At 41.6% G+C, this 20,310-nt stretch overlaps 1 pseudogene; it reads right to left on the bottom strand.

Annotated features, from left to right (window-relative positions):
- The window catches only part of LOC100629244 (nitric oxide synthase, inducible-like), a 30,087-nt pseudogene extending 9,823 nt beyond the window's left edge, over positions 1-20,264 (bottom strand).
- Positions 20,265-20,310: the final 46 nt, after the last annotated feature.

Raw genomic sequence — 20,310 nt, 5'->3', positions numbered from 1 at the left:
TCTATGGACATCACTGTCCACCCTGCTGAGGTCCCTCTGTGCTGGGGCATCACACTGGACCAGAGGATTCCTTCTGGCAGGACTATACCATGGGGGAGGTGGGTAGATTTGGGAGCAAGATCCACCTGGGCAAGTAGTGCATTTAACAGTGCATTTGCCACGGAGGTGCCACATGCTGAGCTCGGTGCTAAAGACTTTTCAGCACTAGCCCGTTTAATTCCAACAACAACCTACAAGGTTCATGTCATGGATGAGGAAACGATGCTTGGAGAAATTAAGGAACTAATCCAAGATCGCACAAGAATAAGTGACAGGGCTAAGATTCAAACTTGGACTATCTCCCACACATCCACACTCTTTAAAACCCATTATACTGGCTCCCCTGGGGAGAGCCTGAAGTCTCAAAGAAGGCAGGAGGGAAAAAGGACAGATTTTACAGGAGTCAGAATCTGGGGAGGGGAAGAGTGGGAGGAGCACATGATGCCAAGGAACCTCTGTAAAGAGAAACACTGGGGAGAAAATGGAAAACAGAACCTCTGCTTTCCCCATACTGAGCAAGGAAGTTGACGTCTGAAGGTGAGATGGTCAGAGAATGCTGGATTCCATACCACATGGAGAATGTGGGAGGCAGAGGAGCAGCATTGCAGTTCTGACTTTCCGCCGTGTAGTTTGCAGCTACAAAGGCACACAGGAGGGTAGACTGGGAGCTGCAGGGGAAACTAGGCCCTCCAGGTAGCCATCCTGTTTAGAGATTGATCAGGCTGCTCAGAGGATGCCCTCCCGTGAAACAGTCCTCCAGACAACACTTAGAAACCACGGCTATTTCTGTGCTTGGTTTACCTCTGGATCCAGAATAAAGGAATAAACTGTCAGAAGTTGTTATAATTTAGAAATATAAATTAAAGACAAGGGGTCAGTTACAAGCAGGGGGACCATATCATCCAAACCAGGACAACTTGAGAGTAAAAGGTGGTGCTAACCAGCAGGGATGCGGGGATAACAGGCACTAACCGGGACTGTTCCAAACTAGTCAAACTGAGCAGCCAAGCCAGCACATTTAGCAATGTTTCCGCCTAACTCCACACTAGTCCCTCAAGAGACAGAGGTTCTAGGAGACACAGGTCTGTAGAGAACCCATCATTTCTCCTGTGTGGCCGCTGCTGCCCTCCCACAGGTATTCTTGACACAACAGCTCTGTGTGCTACAGAAGTGCGTGCAGGTCTGGGTCACGGTACACCTGGGGCTTTGGTTTCACTGTGATAAGTCTAGAAAATGAGGTAAGTTTGGTGTCACCCAAAGTCAGTAGATTTCTTGCTCTCCCTTTTCTGAGTATTTTGGGTAGAAAGAGGGAGGCCTCCACTGTCCTCTCAGACAGCTGGCACTGTCATGTGCCAGAAGAAGGCTGGACTTCCTTATTTCTTCTCAAACCGTCTGTGTCTTTGGTCCAGCTCAGAGTAAACTCAAAGGCCTCTGGGGCCAGGATATATCTTGCATGACTGAAATGGATCTGGTGCTTGCTTGCTTGTTAAGTGTACAGGAAAATTCCTCATTTCCACAAAGAAATATTTTCTCTCCCATTTTTTGTAACAAATTTAGGCCCTTTCAGTATATCATTTGTTTCCTTACTTTTGGCAGAGACATAAGTATAGAGAAATAGTTCTCTCTTGTAAGAAGCACACAATAAGAGGGCAATGACAAATGGCCACTGACACTGGCCCTCAGTGTTGGAGAGACATTGGGGGAAGGTGAGGATTGTGGCTAACTGGAGAATGCACTCTCTAAGGAGGCAGCTGGTACTCAGGTCTGGCAAACTGTTGCCTCATGAGAATGAGAGCCCAGTGTAGCCAGAGCTTCCTTTTCATTTGTTTGTCATTCTTTTTTATTGTTTTAAGAGAAGCTAGAAATCTGGATTTTCATGTGAAATCTCCAAATGTCCAAAAGCTGGCTTACTTTTTTTTTTCAACAGTGTGTAGGGAAAACAAAACAAGTTTCCAGACTGGAATTGGCATGCAGGCCACCCTGTTGCAGGTTCTGGCCCAGCTTTGGCTGCCAACGGGAGGCAACTGGAGCCAGTGACAAGCTGCCACACCAGACATCAGGAGAGATCCCACATACACCCCCTCCTGACTTTCTGTTGCTACATGCTAAGTGCTCTGGTGACATGCTCTGACCTACTGCAAACCACTGTGTCCCTCCCCAAGGCCCAGAGTTGATGATGGGGGCCTGGCAGGGAGTCAGTGGGCTTCAGTGTAAAGGGTGTTCCTCTGACAGTGTAGGAGTCAGGGCTCTGGGGTCCGTCCACTCTGGTTAATACTGTTGCTGGACCAAAGCGAGTCTGATCCTTGATGATTTAAAATCAAAACATACACCAGAAGTAGTTGTCACACAAAGCAAAATTTTATTCACAGCATGCAGGAAATAAAACGGAGACAGTAGGGAATAATTTCACAAAGCTATGGCTCCCCGAGCACAGGGAGATGGGTCCCTTTATTCTGTATAGGTAACGAACATTCAAAAGGGGAAGTTTCATTATCGCATGTAGAGGTAGGCACAAGCTTGCACATGCGTGGTTTGAAGAAAAGCTTTTGCATACATCACATGATCTAAAAATGGCTGTTTCGCCCCTCCCAGAAGGAGAAGAATTTACACTGTTATTGAGGGTTACTTTACTACAGCTTTCCACCCGTGTGTGCAGGTGTGACTCCTAAAGTTACAGTGTGGACCAGTCTGGTCTGGTTCAGAGTGGTTGAGTCCAAGGCAGTTGGCATTTAGATCTTCTTCCTGGAGAATGGCTGAAACCAACAAACTCAAGACCCCAAAGTTGTTAGAGAAAGAAACATCTGCACCCTTTAACAAGAGAAGAGAACTAGGTTAAACAAAAGAAATAGCTCAGTGTTTAGGCAAGACAAGAGAAGTGGGCTGGAGTCCATGGCTGGCAAAAATATCACATCACCTTGGGAAGTGGACAGTCCCAGCCCTCCTGTGGTTCCTGCCCTCGTTAACAGGCCTACCCAGTGAGAGCCTGACCCAGTGCCAACCTGCATGTCCTAGAACACGTTCACTCTCCTCCCAGCTGAGAGCTCCCCAGTGTGGGGCCCCTGCTACTGGTGGTAACACAATGCTTTTGGGTAGATGTGAGACACAAAGTTAAACAACCTAGAGTCACACAGTGATAAAGTCATTCTCTTTCCAACTATTTTTCAATCCTTCTGAGGAGCTCCAGAAGAAAGACTCAGGTTGATGCTGGTGCCACCTCCCCACCAGGGCTGGTCTCTCTTTTAACACAGAGAGGGCAGGCTTCAGACTCAGAACTTTTGGTGAACAACATTACCCAGCTGGAATTTAATACCTTTCTTCTCTGCCTTTCCTCGTTGTAGTAAAATATATATAATGTAAAAGTCATCACTTCAGCCATTTATCTGCAAGGTCTTTAAGGCCTCACCCCAGAAATGTCATGATGTTACTTCTGCAGCACTCTGTTGGCCACAGCAAGTCACCAGCAAGCCCACAATCAGGGGTGGGAAAACGGACTCCACTTCTTGATGGGTGGAAAAGCAAAGTCACATGGCATAGGGCTGGACATAGGGAAACATGACTCTTTGGGGCCATTACTGTAAGGAGCCATCACAAGAAGAGTATTGCAAAGAACTTTCCTGTTCTAGCCCTTAAAATTTAAGCTCTCAGAGGGGACAAGTTAACCTCTTTTAGATTAATTCTGGGAAAAGAAAGCCAAGCTCCTCTTTTGCTCCCCAAAGCTGCTCGGAATGGGAGGGGCTTGGTGGGAGTGGCCCAGTGACAACATGCAGAGTCTTGAGGTTTCTTTCCTGCCTCTAGTCAGAAGTCCACAGCACCGCTAAACAGCTGCCCCTATTTTCTGTGCAGTCCAGCAGCTCAAAGTAAATATTATTGAGTACATGCTATGGCCAGGCTCTGTTCTAGGTATTGTATGTGGTTAACTCATTTAACCCTCCTATCGCTCTGCCTGGTAGGTACTATTATCACCCCAGTCTAATACACAAGAAAAGAAACGGAGACACTAAAAGTTATGTTGTTTGTTCGAATCACCCAGCTACCAGTGAACTCTTTAATTTGGGCAGCACACACCCAGTGAAAGTCAGGGGTTTGAACACTATGAGAAAAGGGAATATAGTCATCAGAGGACATTGAGTAGGATTCAAACCTCTGCCCTCCCGCTTGTAGGCTGTGTGACCCGGCACCAGTTTCTGCACCTCCTGGAACCTCAGTCTCCTCATCAATGAAGAAAGTGGGATCTTGCTACCTGACATAGATGTCGTGAAGAGTACATGAATGAACCTTGTGAAGCACCTAGCCCACAGTGGAGACTCAAAGCCCAATGGCTGCCGTCATCAAGCCAGGATCTGCACCCTCACTTTGCAGAATACCAGGCTGTTCCCTGGAAGGGGAGCTACTCATTGACTGGGGTGATTCCTTCCCTCCAGCCCAAGAGGATCCCAGCAGCGGGTCATCCTCAATGTTCGTATCAGGTGGATGGCCCAGGACACACTATAGTTTCCAATGTGGGTGCAGGTTTCCACCTCCCACCCCCATCCCACCATTAAATTTTTTAAAAATTGCATCATTTCAGTAAGTTTCTCAACTGGGAGGCAGAGAAGCATTGGAGAAGCAGACACATTGACAAAATATTTTCACATATTGAGGTATATGGGGTAACTATTGGAGTTCAAAATTGATCAGCTTGAACTAAAGAAGCCTAACTTATGATCCATCAAACACACGTTGTACATCTGCTTGACCATTAAGATAAATAATGCCCTCTCTTAAGAGAAGGACATATACTTCTCCACCTAAACCATTATCAGTAAACCTTTATTAGTCCCCTTCCTGACGTCAGAGTCTTGTTGACCTACTAATTTGCAACTAAATACTTCTTTGAAACTTTGATGCAAATATGTGCTGGGTGTGTTTAATGTATGTTCTTTGTTCTGAAAAGATATAAGACTGTACTGAAAGCCATGCTTCTCCGGGATGCTTTCTTCTTTTCTGGAAAAGGCCTTCCAGGGTTATAATCCTCACTCTCACTCAATTAAAGCTCACCCATTTCTCTTAGCTATAAAATGATTATTGGCTATTTTGCATTGACGTTTCTTGGCACACTGGGGCAAGATTTCAGAGAAACCCACCAGAGACCAACTGGAATCTGCTTTGAAGCAGCGTTTGGTACCACATGGGCCCATTGAGCCCCTCCAGCTTCACAGGACTCTTCAGGTGCCCCCAGTGAGTTTCTCCTGAAGCCCAGAACTTATTCTTTTAGTTGTCATTCCTGACTTTTACTTGAGCTGTTTCAAGTCTTAAGACTAGACGTCTTAAGAGGATGTTGGTACATTTCCTAAGTAAGAGAAACACAGGGGGAACTTCTTAGGACAGGAGAGCCTCGGTGGAACTTTGGAGAGAATAGGGCAGAATAACTTTCTAATTTAGTTTTAATTGGAAAGAATTGTATCTATAAAGTCTGAACAATTTGTTTAATAGCAAGTTAAGAAACTGAAAACTCATTCAGCTCTGAGAGAAAGGACACCAGCTTCTCACAGCCATAAGGCATTCCTGATACTGAGCAAGGGCTCTCTCCACCTGCACACGCAGAAGCCAATACAGTGTATACACCACTTTGAGGGAAGAAAGTTTATGATGCAATCGATTGGTAAGGAGACAGGAGAGCTGACTCTCCACTCTGTCTGTCTGAGCCAGGGCATGGGGCTGGGTTGAAGGGATCCAGGAGGGCAGGCTAGTATGCAAAATTGCTGACTGGATGAGTTTCAAACGGCAGATGAAGATTTTCTCTCCTGCACATACTCCTGGCTAGCTTACCACCCCTGAAAAATAGCCTTAACATTCTGTTGCTAGGACTAGGTCAGCACCATACAGGAGCGTAAAGTTGTCATGTAGATTTAAGTCTTTGCCTTCTCTATTGATAAGACTTTCTAGGGAGTTAGTCATCCTTTCCTTCCTGGCACAGAGAGGGAAGCATCCTTACAAATGGAGATTTCTCTTATAAATGTAAACTTCCTTTACAAATGAGTAACTTCTACTACATTTTCAGAGCTTTTTTCCTGTGCCAGCTGTTTCTTAAGAACAAACCTAAAATCATTCTTATGCCAAAGAGGCATATTTTGGGATGACAAATTCTGTTCTTGATCCTGTGGTTACAAATCCCCCCTTTTGTTGTTTGTTCCTCAATCTTGAGGGAAATGTGGTGACAGTGACAGCTGCTCTAGGTGCTTCCTGCTGCTAAGGGACATAGACCTAACAGGGGCTTAAGGTATGAAATTGTTTTATCAGCCAGAATGCCCCTGGTATAAGGAAAAATTTACAAAGATTGAAAGGGGGATTTGGGATGCCCAAGTCTCAACTTGTTGAGATTGCTTTTAAAGCACTCAATAGACATGAGCAGGAGCCAGAGAAACTGGAACATGGCAGACGTGACAGCAAACTGCTCTGCTCACCACAGCCCTCAGTCACCATCCGCCATGGCCAATGAGAAAAGACAAACAGCCATGGGTAAGACCCCCAGGGGCCCATACCTTTCAACTGCAAAGGACACTCAGCCTTAGGGTCAAGGCAATGAACAGAAGGGCCATTGGAAAAAGGAATGTCCTAACCGTTCTTGGAGATCAAGAGAGGACACCAACGCACCTAACACCCAGATGCTTCAGTTTGCTGACAGCAACCAAGAGTGACGGGACCAGGGGCTCCTCTAGACTCCACCAGCTCCATCAACATTTCCCACAAGGAACCACAGGTAACAACTGCAGTGGGAAGGAAACTTGTAGACTTTCTAATTGTCACTGGAACGGTGCTTTCACTTTAGGTAATTGAGGGCTCGTCTGGACACGTGTGCCAGATTGTTTGTTATCTCCCCACTCCGAGTCCCCAGGGTAGTTTTAGACTGCTGGTGGAAGACATGGAGACATATAAGAGAGAGTTCATGACGTTTTTATGGAGAGATGCTTACAAGCAGCACATTTTTGATGCACTACAGCGTCCTTAGGTATTTTTCAAATGTTATGGGAAAAAAACTAAAAGAAACTGGGAAATCCTGCTTCTAAGGCCAACCAGCTCCCAGATGGGCAGCCTCCCCCTGGAACTCTGGCTAACGTCATGTTCAATCCACACAGCAGATGGGATACTTGCAAGTGCCTAACAAAATGAGGATAAACATAAATGGTTGGATCTTCAGATCAAGATAAGCTGCAATAACTTAAAATTATAGTGGTCACTTTGGAGCTACCTTTGGGCCTCCAAAACTTGTACATTGGATATTTGAAGGAATGTTCCAATTAGATGAAATCTTTTAAGAAATGCCCTTTTTCTTTTTGGAAGATTAGCCCTGAGCTAACATTTGCCACCAATCTTCCTCTTTTGTGAGGAAGATTGGCCCTGAGCTAACACCTGTGCCTATCTTCCTCTATTTTATAAGTGGGATGGCTGCTACAGCATTGCCTGATAAGTAGTGCATAGGTCCACACCCAGGATCCAAACCAGCAAACCCCAGGCCGCCAAAGCAGAGGACACAAATTTAACCCACTATGCCACCTGACTGGCCCCCAAAAGTACACTTATTAAGCCATGGCTACCTTACAAGGAGGACCAAATATGAGCCCCTCCAAGGGCTAACAACATTCTGAGAGATTTTCTGGGAAACTGCTGCCCTTAAACAGTCAAGGGGAAATTAAAATTTGAAAATTGATGGAGTCGTTTAATGCTGTCAGGAATAGTCGCTCTTTCTCCCAGCTGAAACCTGACAAGGTATATGAAAGGATTTAATAACTTATGATCAGAAATTTGGCCAAATTGGAAGCTGATACCCAAAGTCTGAGAGGAATTTTGTTTTTGGCTTCTCCCCTAAATTAAGATAAAACTAAGTACCCAGAGGGAAAGAAGCAAATTAAGGAAAATGTAATTGGATAGATATGTCAGTCCTTTGATAAGTAACAAATTTCCCCTGTTTATCTCAAAGAAACCACTTATGACCTCTCTGGGGAACTATTATCTAGACCATCTCAGATGCCTAAGGCTAAAAACAAAAGTAGGGGCTGGGGGAAGTGGAGGGGAAAGAAGCTTTTGGAGATGCAGACTTCTATGAAAGCACCCTTGCCCAAAAAATCTAAGGAAAATTTTAAAAATGGAGTATATAAAATCCTCATTGCATCTATCTGTGTACTTTTGTTTATCTATATTTATATGTTATATATGTGATAATTGACTGCCTCCAGTTGGTGAAAGTTCTAAAGAGCTCTATTTAATTGGCTTAAAGTAAGCACTTATATAAATGTAATAGAAACCTACCTAAATGTCTTTCAAGTTATTGTGATTAAAAAAGTGATCTTTGAAAAACAGCTCATCCAAGTTTGTTGTTTGATTGAAATAAGCATGTCCTTAGAATTGTCAGCACTGGATATCATGCAGACATGCAATCTTCCTCCTTCCTGGGTTTATTAGTGAAATAAGCTGATGTTATTTCTGTTACAAAATTTGTCAACAAAGTAGCTTAGAACAATAGCTGATTTTGTCTAATATCTCATGCAGTTTTTGTAGGCAGTCTAAACATAATTATTGGAAACAAATAAACTAAGTAGATGTGAAAAGAGAGAGGTTTGGGGTGAACTTTTTAATAACAATTATATGTTATGGTGTGTGTACTTAAAATAATTTCAAAATCTTTGTGTGACTTCAAACTCTAGAGTTTTGCTAAATTAAGTTATATGATAGAAACATACTGAGTATCCAAGTCATTTTCACATAAGATAAAATACAGACCTATTAATTGTTAAACAAGTCTAAGTTTACCACTTTTTGTTTCTTATTACAGAGAAACTAAAAGGTATTTGGATCTATTAGCAAAAATTTCCTGTATTTTATTGAAAGATTGTACCATGAAGTAGTATGTTTCTAGAAATTATAAAAGTATTTATAGGAGTGATGTCAGCATCATGGCTGAGTGAGCTATTCCCTTATTCTCTTTCCTGTAAGATACGATGAAAAGGGCACTCGTTAAACAACAGAGGACATCCACACAACACAATAGATGTCAGAGAAATCCATGTAGCCATACATCTTACGATTGGGGTACTGGATCCCCTAAGAAACAGTGGAAGGAGGTAAACGGATCTACTCCCACTCCCCAGAGGAAGCAATCTAGGGCACAGGACCTCACACAGCTGCTGGTGCACAACTCTGAGGGGAGACAAGGGAAAAGACAGCCCTCCACAGGGACACTTTTGGTGTCAGAGTTGCTTCAAGAAAGCAGGAATACTCCACACTGAGCAGGCTCAGGCGCCACAGGGGCACCAACAAAGCTAAGCAGCCCAGGTGGGCTACCAGTGACTGCAGAGCAGGAACACAGATGGGAAAGAAAGCACCCCCTGCCCGCCATCCTGCCTGGTGCACCAGCTTGGCCAGTAGGCTAGGGCAGGGGATACACACCAGAGCACCTGCCCCTGCCTGTGAAGCTGTGGCAGCCAGTGGGCAGACACAAACTGGCCCTGTTGAAACAGCCTCCAATGGATAGGCACAATGTAGTGGGCTCAGAAACTCAGCTCCAGCCACCCTCAGTGGTAGCAGGTTGAATCTGTGACCAGATACTACCATTATGTACCAACAAAGGTCCACTCCATCAAACAGCATGAAGAAATATGTTAACACTCCAGACCAGAAGGAAAATGACAGGTGTCCAGAAGCAATCATCTGAAATCATAGAATTTACAATCTAAATGACAGAGAATTCAAAATAGTTATCATTTAAATATCAAAATAGTTATCAAGTTAGAAGAAAACTCAGACACATCAATGAACTCAAGAAAAAAACAAATGAGCAGAGGGAATTCTTCAAAAAATAGATTGAGGGGCTGGCCTGGTGGCGCAGTGGTTAAGTTGGCACTTTCCGCTTCTCAGCAGCCCAGGGTTTGCCAGTTCGGATCCTGGTGTGGACATGGCGCCGCTTGGCAAGCCATGCTATGGTAGGCATCCCATGTACAAATAAGAGGAAGATGGGCATGGATGTTACCTCAGGGCCAGGCTTCCTCAGCAAAAAGAGGAGGATTGGCAATAGTTAGCTGATGGCTAACTTCCTCAAAGAAAAAAAAAAGAGATTGAAACTCTAAAACAAAAATCCCAAACAGGAATGTGGAGATGAAGAACACAATGAGTGAGATAAAAAAAAATATATAGAATCCTCAAAAAACAAAGTTGAAATTATTGAGGACAGAATTAATAATTTAGAGGACAGAAATAGAGAAATACCTCAGGTGGAGGAGGAGAGAGAAATAAGACTAAAAAGAAATGAAGAAATTATCCAAGAAATATGCTACTTAATAGGAAACGTAAGGATTATAGGTATTCCAACAGAAGAAGAGAGGGAGAAAGGAGCCAAGAGCTTGTTCAAAGAAATAATGGCTGAGAACTTCCCAAACCTGAGGAAGGAGCTGGAATTACATGTAAACAAAGCCAATAGAACTCTTAATTACATCAACATAAGAAGACCTTCACCAAGGCATACATTAGTAAAACTGGTGAAAGTGAATGACAAAGAAAATGTATTAAGGGCAGCAAGGCAGAAGAAAAGAACCCACAAGGGAACCTGTATCAAGTTCAGAGCAGATTTCTCAGCAGAAAACTTACAGGCGAGGAGAGAGTGGAATGATATATTCAAAATTCTGAAAGACAAAAAATTTCAGGCAATAAGACTCCATCCAGCGAAACTATCCTTCAGATATGAGGGAGAAATAAAAACTTTCACAGATAAACAAAAGCTGAGGGAGTTCATCACCACAAGACACCTCCTACAAGAAATGATCAAGAAGGCATTCATTCCTGTAAAAGCAAAAAAGGTTTGCAAAGCCTTGAGCAAGGAGATAAATAGACAGAAAAATCAGGAAATTGTAGCTCTCTATCAGAACAAGTTAGCAAACACTTAATTATAACATTAAAGATAAAGTTAAGGAAAGCATCGAAAATAACTATTACCACTTCATTTTAATCACAAACTCACAACATGAAATAGAACAAGTTGTGACAACAATAACATAGACAGGGAAGAGGAAAGGGATGGAAGATGCTTAGACTGAGGAAACAAGAGGCTAGCAGAAAATGGGCTAACTGTGGAATCTTAGACTATGGACTAACATACGGAAACTTTTATACAAACCTCACAGTAACCAATAAACAAAAAACCAGAACAGAGACACAAATGATAAATACAGAGAAAACCATCATAGAAAATTACCAAACTGAAATGGCAGTTGGAAATACATGGGACAAGAAACAAGGGAAACACAGAACAACCAGAAAACAAGGGAAACACAGAGCAACCAGAAAACAAGAGATGAAATGGCAGCATTAAGCCTCATATATCAATAACCACTCTAAATGTAAATGGATTGAATTCTCCAATCAAAAGACACAGAGTCACAGGATGGATTAAGACCCAACAATATGCTGCCTCCAGGAAACACATCTTAGCTCTAAACAGCTGAGAGTGGAGGGATGGAAGACGATACTCCAAGCAAAAGGTAAATAAAAGAAATCAAGTGTTGCCATACTTATATCAGACAAAGTAGACTTCAAGATAAAAAAGGCAATGACAGATAAAGAGAGGCAGAATGCAACGTTAAAAGGGACATTCCACCAAGAGGACATAACACTTATGAATATATATGCACCTAACACAGGAGCTCCAAAGTACATAAAGCAACTATTAACAGACCTAAAGGGAGAAATGAACAGCAACACAATAATAGTAGGGGACCTCAATACCCCACTTACATCAATGGATAGATCCTCCAGACAGAAAATCAACAAGGAAATAGTGGAGTTAAATGAAAACTGGACCAGAAGGACTTAGTAGGTTTATATAGAACACTCCATCCAAAACAACAGAATACAATTCTTCTCAACTGTACACGGAACATTCTCAAAGGTAGACCGTATCTTGGGAAACAAGGCCAGCCTCAATAAATTTAAGATTGAAATCATATCAAGCATCATTTCCAACCATAATGATATGAAACTAGAAATCAACTACAAGAAAAAAGCTGAGAAATTGACAAATATGTAGAGACTGAACAACCAATGGATCAATGAAGAAATTAAAGGAGAAATAAAAAAAATATCTGGAGACAAATGAAAATGAAAACATATCATACCACCTCATATGGCATGCAGCAAAAGTGGTCCTAAGAGGGAAATTCATAGCAATACAAGTCCAAATTACCAAACAAGAAAAATATCAAATTAGTAATCTTAAACACCTAATAGAACTAGTAAAAGAAGAACAAATGACAAAGTCAGCAAAAGGAGGGAAATAATAAAAATTAGAGAAGAAATAAATGAAATAGAAACAAAAAATAATCAAAATGATCAATGAAATTAAGAGCTAGTTCTTTGAGAAGATAAACAAAATTGACTCTTAGCAAAACTCACTAAGAAAAGAAGAGATAAGGCACAAATAAATAAAATCAGAAATGAAAGAGGAGAAATTACAACAGATACTGCAGAAATAAAGGATTATAAAAGAACACTATGAAAAACTATATGCCAACAAATGGGACAATCTAGTAGAAATGGACATATTTTTACTGATACAACCTCCAGAACTTGAATCCAGAAGAAACAGAAACCTGAATAGACCAATCACAAATAAAGAGATTGAAACAGTAGTTAAAAACCTCCACCCCCAAAAAATCCAGGTCCAGATGGCTTCTCTGGAGAATTCTGCCAGAGACTCAAAGGAGATTTAATACCTATCCTTCTCAAACTAATCCAAAAAATTGAAGAAGCTGGAACACTTCCTAACTCATTCTATGAGGCCAACATCCCCCTGATCACAAAGCAAGACAAGGACAACACAAAGAAGGAAAATTATGTGCCAATATTGCTGATGAACTTAGAAGCAAAGATCCTCAACAAAATATCAGCAAACCAAATACAGCAATACATTAAAAAGATCATACATCATAATCAAAAAAGAAATAAATGGAAAGATATTCCATGCACATGGATTAGGAGGATTAACATACTTAAAATGTCCATATTACCTAAAGCAATCTATAGATTCAATACAATCCCAATCAGAATCCCAATGACATTCTTCATGGAAATAGAACAAAGAATCCTAGAATTTATATGGGGCAATGAAAGACCCTGAATAGCTAAAGCAATACTGAGAAAAAAAGAACAAAGCTGGAAGCATCACAATCCCTGACTTCAAAATATACTACAAAGCTATAGTAATCAAAACAGATGATACTGATACAAAAACAGACATACAGATCAATGGAACAGAGCTGAAAGCCAGAAATAAAATCACACATCTATGGACAGCTAATCTTCAACAGAGGAGCCAAGCACATACAATGGAGAAAGGAAAGTCCCTTCAATAAATGGTGTTAGGGAAACTGTACAGTCACATGCAAAAGAATGAAAGTAGACCACTATCTTATGCCATACACAAAAATTTACACAAAGTGCATTAAAGACTTGAAGGTAAGATGTGAAACCATAAAATTCCTAGAAGAAAATATAGTCAGTACACTCTTTGACAATGGTCTTCAAAGGATCTTTTCAAATACCATTTCTACTCAGGCAAGGAAAACAAAAGAAAAAATAAACAAATAGGACTACGTGAGACTAAAGAGCTTCTGCAAGGCAAAGGAAACCAGGAACAAAACAAAAAGACAACCCACCAACTGGGAGAAAATATTTGCAAATCATGTATCTGACAAGGGGTTAATCTCCAAAATATATAAAGAATGCATACAACTCAACAACAAACAAACAAACAACCCAATCAAAAATTGGCGAGAGGATATGAACAGATATTTTTCCAAAGAAGATATACAGATGGCCAATAGGCACATGAAAAGATGTTCAGCATCACTAAACATTATGGAAATGCAAATCAAAACTACAATAAGATATCACCTTACCCCTGTTAGAACGGCTATAATTACCAAGACAAAACCCAATAAACATTGGAGAGAATGTAGAGAAAAGGGAACACTCATACACTGCTAGTGGGAATGCAAACTGGTGCAGCCACTGTGGAAAACAGTATGGATATTTCTCAAGATACTGAAAATAGAAATACCATATGACCCAGCCATCCCACTACCGGGTATTTATCCAAAGAACTTGAAATCAACAATTCAAAGAGAATTATGCACCCCTCTGTTCATTGCAGCATTATTCACAATAGCCAAGATGTGGAAGCAACCCAAGTGCACATTAACTGATGAATGGATAAAGAAGATATGGTATACGTATACAATGAAATACTACTCAGTCATCAAAAAAGGAAAAATCGTCCAATTTGCAACAACATGGATTGAGCTGGAGGGTATAACGTTAAGCAAAATAACCCAGAAAGAGTATAACAAACACCATATGAATTCACTCATATGTGGAAAATAAACATGGACAAAGGGAACAAATTAGTTGTTACCAGAGGGGAAAGGGGGTGGGAGTCATCAAAAGGGGTAAAGGGGCACATAAATGTGGTGACTGAAAAATGATAGTGTACATCTGAAATTTCATAATACACTATTCACATAAACTATTATGCCCTTAATAAATAAAACATTTCTAAATTTTCCAAGCCACAGAATGCTAATATAAAAGACAGTTTATAATTCCTTGCTTCTTAGTTTTCACTAAAAATCAAGGTCTTAAGGGCTAAAAAATCTAATATACAGTTAAGCTAGTAAAATAATAAGAGAACTGTCTTAATATGCAAAGAAAATAAAGTGTGTTTTTAGGGAAATAGATATATTCATATGGCGTTTATATATCTATATATGGAATGGAAGTTCGCTCTGTTAAAGGGAAAAAAAGAGGAAAAGCATAGGACAAAATCTGAATGTAAAATGAAAGTTGTAGAAGGCTTGTGAAGAAGAAACTTGTGAAAAGAGTTTTATGCATGGTCAAGCTGGCTGAGATTGGAATAAATTTAAGTGAACAAGATTTAATATCAACAGTAAGCTGCTACAAAAATTAGAATTTGTTTTTTTCTCTTTTAAAAGGATAATTTTCCTGGACTTTTAGTCTGCTGTTGACAATGATACTATAAAAGGGTTTGGTTTTGTCAAAATAATTTCCTACATTTAAAAGGCTGAAATCTCTCCATCAAAAGAGCTTAGAGTTTCTTTATTTGAATGATTGCCTTTAAAATCTATTGTCGCTTTGGATCTGTGGATAACTACGCATTATTTCACAGCGACCAATATTTCACAGACACACAAGATCAGCAAACCTGATCTTGTTCAACAAGAGTTTTACAACTTTCTGATATTTTTCACAAGCTTCCTCCAAATTCAAATCCTAAATGAAGTCTTCCTTTGGACTTAAAATGTTCTCTGAGAATTTTCAGCAAGCCCCTGGGACTTCTCAAAGAATTTGTTCTCTCTTCCTATAAAGAGAGAGATGCTATACTAATTAGGCTTGTTTGGTATGCTACATTGCTTGGGAAGCATTGTCAAGTAAACGATGATAAACATTCTTAGGTTATACTGCATAGGTAAATATTATTCAACATCTTAATCCTGCTCCCTTGCCTCCAGCACCACAGGAGGAAAACGACCATGTCTGCATTCTATTACCTAATTTGGTTTACAGATAAGTCCTTCTTAATGGATAAGCAAGAACATTATCAAGCTGGATATGTTGTCCAGCCTTGAGAATGCCCACTGCTTCCTATTAACTCTGCTAACACGGTAAAAGATTTCCTTCTGCAGACTAAAGAAGTCACTAAGAAGAAGAGGAAAAAAAAATGGCAATAAAAAGGAGGAATTTTTGACACCACCACAGAGAGGTGGTTCAGGCTTGATAACAAACCCTAGTGCCTATTGGAGCACAATTGCCACTTCTCCAGCACATACATCAACTAATCCACTGGGCACATGAAAACATAATTTTATGGGGAGAACAATATTTTTGGAAACTTTCTCCCACATTGCTTCATAAAGCATATGCTCATTGTACTATAAGGCCTAAATATTATCCCAGAAAACCAATTCATGAGTAACAAGACTAGTTTCCTTTTCCTAAGGGACCCTTTGAGGTATCGTGATTGAGCTTGGTTCAAACGCCACCATCTCAAGGGTAAAAATATCTTAGTAATATCTGTGTGTTCTCACATTGGGTTGAGGCCTTTCCTTGCAGAAGAGCAATGGCTCTAGTAGTAGGCAAATTATTCGAAAGGATAATTCCTGTTGGGGATTCCTACTGAGTTATTCAGTGACTGGGGAACTCATTCCACTGGACAAATAGTTAAATCTACTTGTGACATTTGGCCAATAATGCAACATTTTAACTAATGGTACAATCCAAACTCAATTGGCAAAGCTTACAGAAGTGTTTAATCTCTCACGGCCTAAAGCTCTTCTGCTAGCACCTCTCAATCTTAGATCTACACCTTTTGGTAAACATCAGCTGTCTCCTTTTGAATTAATAACAGGACAGCCTATGCAATTAGATGGGGAAATGTATGAAGCAACTTTGCCTAAGAAAGATATACTACACTGTTGTCAGGGTCTCACTGAGGTGCCTAAAAGAAATGAAAGGTGGGTAGCTGATTCCTTTCACAGAGAGCTCCTGAGAGACGAAGGCCTTAAGGAGCATGGAGTACAACCCAGAGATTTTATTTGCTGGAAGAAGCATCAAATAAAAGACTCTATGCAGCCCCATTTGAAAGAACCGTAACAGGTACTCTTAACCAATCCATGTGCTGCAAAATTAAAGGGACAAACTCATGGATTCATATTTCCCATTAAAAAAGTCTCCTCTGCCTGAGTGGGTTTCAACTCCTGTTTCTGACACCTGACTTCAACTGACCAAGACAAAGACATCCACACCAAGATGAGAAGATGATGGTATCTGTGGTAGACAGCTGTTGCAGGATCCAAACCAGGCCTGTATTCCTGACCTTGTATCTCTCCATTTAACCCTGCAATGCTGAAACCATGTACCCACTTTATAATTGCTCTATTTAAGGTTCTTAGAATACTATCAAACTTAAAGAGAGTGATTTGTTTGGAATAAACGGGTCTTGACAGCCAGGCATTTCTTGGGTGGCTCCTAATGGAACTCAATGGTTATGTGGAACAAACCTCTGGCCTTGGCTACTGCCCAGATGGATAGGATGCTGCACCCTGGGGTTCCCTTGGATGCAGGGAAGGATTCACCCTGAACTAAAAAGTGTTGCCCATCTTCCTCTCCTTAAGGTCAGATGGGCTCCTTCAGTGTTCCACTGGTATGACCACCTGGTGTCTATATTTATTCTTTCCTTGGGGCTAGAATATATCATATCACATATAGAAGCCCTGACTAAGTTTACTTGACAAGACCTTAAAGATAGTCAAGCAGGAATAGGCTTGCAAATACGGAAATATCTTTGGTGAGAAAGGCTGTCCTTCAAAATAGAACGGGCTTAGATGTTTTAAATGCATCCCTAGATGGTATGTGTGCAATCGTTCCAACTGAATGCTGTGTTTTTGTACCTGATGAATCTCCCCATGTGTCATCTCTGCTAAGGCACATGAAAAAGCAGGTGAATGCTCTAAGTGACCCTACACCTAGTCCTGATTTGTTTAGTTGGCCCCCTTCTGATACTGGCTCCCTTTTTCAATAATAGATTGTGATTCCTACATCTACTACTCGTTGGAATTCTTGTATCAGTCATAATATTCAAACTAATTACAGTTTTCTTTTCTCAGTGTTGTAAGACTGGCATGCAGGCTAGAGTAGTGATTGCTCAGTGACTTGCAATGGTCAATCGATCCTACAACCCTGGACAAAATTCCTTTTCTGATAAAGACTATTCCATAATCAAATTCTAAGATTGTTCTATAATTGCTATAAACAATGTGACTATAGGAAGTCATGTGAAAGCACTTGTACAATGCTTGTGCAATAATCTAAAAATTATTGACAAATTACATAACCTATCAAATGCTTCCCCAGTTAATATATACCTCAAGGTTTGTCCGTTATATCTGACTATCTCCCCCCAGTGGGGAAAACTGAAGAAATCAATGACAAAAGCCTAACACCAAGGGACATGATGGACCCAGGGCAGGCAGAATCCACGCTGGCATCAAGGGACAATATTTTGATCATCAATGCTTTCTCTCAAAAGATTATTTATCAAAAAGGGTAAATGACAAGAGATTATCACATATTGAGGTATATGGGGTAACTATTTGGGTTCAAAACCAATTCAGCTTGAACTAAAGAAGCCTCACTTATTGTCTATCAAAAGTTCATTGTACAACTGCTTTAACCATTAAAGAATTGACTCTCTTAAGATACAATGCCTACTTCCCCTCATAAGCCCTATTGGTTAACACCCATGTTAGTCCCCTTCCTGACATCAGGGTCATGTTGACCTGCTAGTTTGCTGCTGAATACCTCTAGGAAACTTTGGTGAAGAGGTATCCTGAGCGGGGAGGGGAGAAATGGGCAGGGAGTCAATGAAGCTGAGGCCAAAGCATCAATAGGAGCCAGATTTGGCCAGACCCCCACTGAGCCCCTGGCTGAGTTCCTTCCTCATTCTCACTGGAGAAGGAAACCTGGCTCAGCCCCTCAGAAGCCTTCCCCAGGGAAGACGTGTGTCCTTCACTCTCTGCTGAGTCCTTGACAAACCACCCGACCTCACCTGCTTTCTCACTCAGGTGCCACATTGTTTTTGGTCAAACCCTCATGACAAAGGCAGCCCCAGAGCAAAGTAAAGTGACTTTCTAAGTCAGGGCTGTGGTCTAGGCCTTTGCTAGAGAACTGACATCATGTGCAATGGCACCTGCCACAGCCCCGTGGGACAGGTCTCCTGGGGGAGGTTGGCTCAGACCCTGCAGGCGAGCCTGTGCTCCCTCAGCCCATCCCAGGCATTCTGATGTGCGCACAACTCCATGTGCCTCCCCTGTACCTGGTGGCCACTTCAGAGAAGCAATGTGGCCAAGCTGGTATGACCCATTGTGGGGGATATTTCTCCAGGCTCTGATGCCCCAATAGTCCCCACTCCTACATAATTTAGGGCTGCTTTCCCTATAAAACAACCACTCACACTCACACTGTGGTTAAAATAAAATGCATTTCATATAAGTATCTCCATCAAGTAGTCACAGGGAAGGCCCACCTGGCCGTCAAGAGCAGACTGGGATTGTTTTTGTAAATACAGACGCATAGATACGTGTACATGGGGCAGCAAATATAGTGGCATGACACTGCCTCCTGGTGGTCACACCAAGAGGTGCAGTCAGAAGCTGGTTCCAGCCTCACCTACTGGCAGTGCCTGGCATTGCAGATTTCATCTCAAAGGGACCAGAGAGGCCCCAACTCTCCATTACAGCACATGTGCAATGTTTGTGCCACAATCCTGAATGATTGACCTCTGGAATGCTTCCCTACCTTATTGACCTCTGTGTCTGCTCACTAAGCTCAGCCATTTCACCCCGACATGGATAATGGGGTAAATCAATAAAATAAAAGCCCAGTTCTGAGGGAGGTGATGGACCTGGAGGTGGCAGCAACCACCCCGGCGCCAAGAGACAATAACTTCACCTTCAATGCTTTCTATCAAAATATTATTGGTTAAACTTGGAAAAATGATGAAAATTATAAGAAGAATAATAAGTTTTCACATATTGAGGCATACGGGGAAGCCAGTCTGGTTTAAATCTGATTCAGCCTAAACCTTGTTTTTCTAGAGCAGCCTGACTTATGACCCACCAGGCATGCATTGTTCATCTGCTTCAAACACCCTCCCAAAGGAAAGATCGCACTCCTTCAAGATGGGGATGTAATGCCTCCCTCTCTCTGATGTTGGTACCAGTCCTTCTTTGAAGATGAGCTTTTCTTCCCAGAGAACTAAGGTCAAGCTGACCTGCTCTGTGTGTGCTAAACTGTGACAAAACATCTCCACGTGACTTTGGGAAAAAATATTGTATTCCTCTCATGCTTGATGTATGTTCTTTGTTCTGCAAGGGCATATAACCAGGCTGTAAGCCACGTTCCCCCAAGTGCTTTCTTCCCTGGGGAAGGGAGCATTTCCAGACTAGTCCTTACATAAGACAATAAATACCACTGTCTTTCTTATCTGCAGATTGGTTAGTAAGTATTTGTATTGACACTTTCCCCCCTCCACCTCCACACACCAGCCTACAACACCTGCCACATCACCCCCACCCCCTAATATATCCCAGGGAAGTCCTCTTACCTGTGTCAAAATCAGGAACCATCTCCTCCTGTATGGGCCATGGACCTGATGAATGGAGCAGCAGGTAA

The sequence above is a fragment of the Equus caballus genome, chromosome 11 (assembly GCF_041296265.1).
Source record: "Equus caballus isolate H_3958 breed thoroughbred chromosome 11, TB-T2T, whole genome shotgun sequence".
Lineage (NCBI taxonomy): Eukaryota > Metazoa > Chordata > Mammalia > Perissodactyla > Equidae > Equus > Equus caballus.
This window is presented reverse-complemented; position numbering and strand designations above follow the sequence as displayed.